Genomic DNA, 335 nt, shown 5'->3' with positions numbered 1-335 from the left:
TATCTATTTATATTCATCGTAGTGTACAGTTATGCTCGGAGGACTGATTTGTTCGGGGAATCGTCAGAGATGGAACTACGGTTTTACGATGTCATCCTTGGAATGGATTGGCTGTCACGACATCGAGTAGTGTTGGATTGCCTGAGGGAAAGAGTTGATATTGTTGGAGCTGATGGGAGTTTTTATTGCATGCATGCTAAATGCTCAAGGGTTATTGGATATAAGAGCAGATAGATTTTTGGCGACCATTTTGATGCTTAGGAATGTTGGGCAGCATGAGTTGTAGGATCTTCTGGTTATTGCAGATTATAAGGATGTATTTGTGGCCTTTGGAA

This window comes from Brassica oleracea, chromosome C7 (genome assembly GCF_000695525.1).
Source record: "Brassica oleracea var. oleracea cultivar TO1000 chromosome C7, BOL, whole genome shotgun sequence".
NCBI classification, from domain to species: domain Eukaryota; kingdom Viridiplantae; phylum Streptophyta; class Magnoliopsida; order Brassicales; family Brassicaceae; genus Brassica; species Brassica oleracea.
This window is presented reverse-complemented; position numbering follows the sequence as displayed.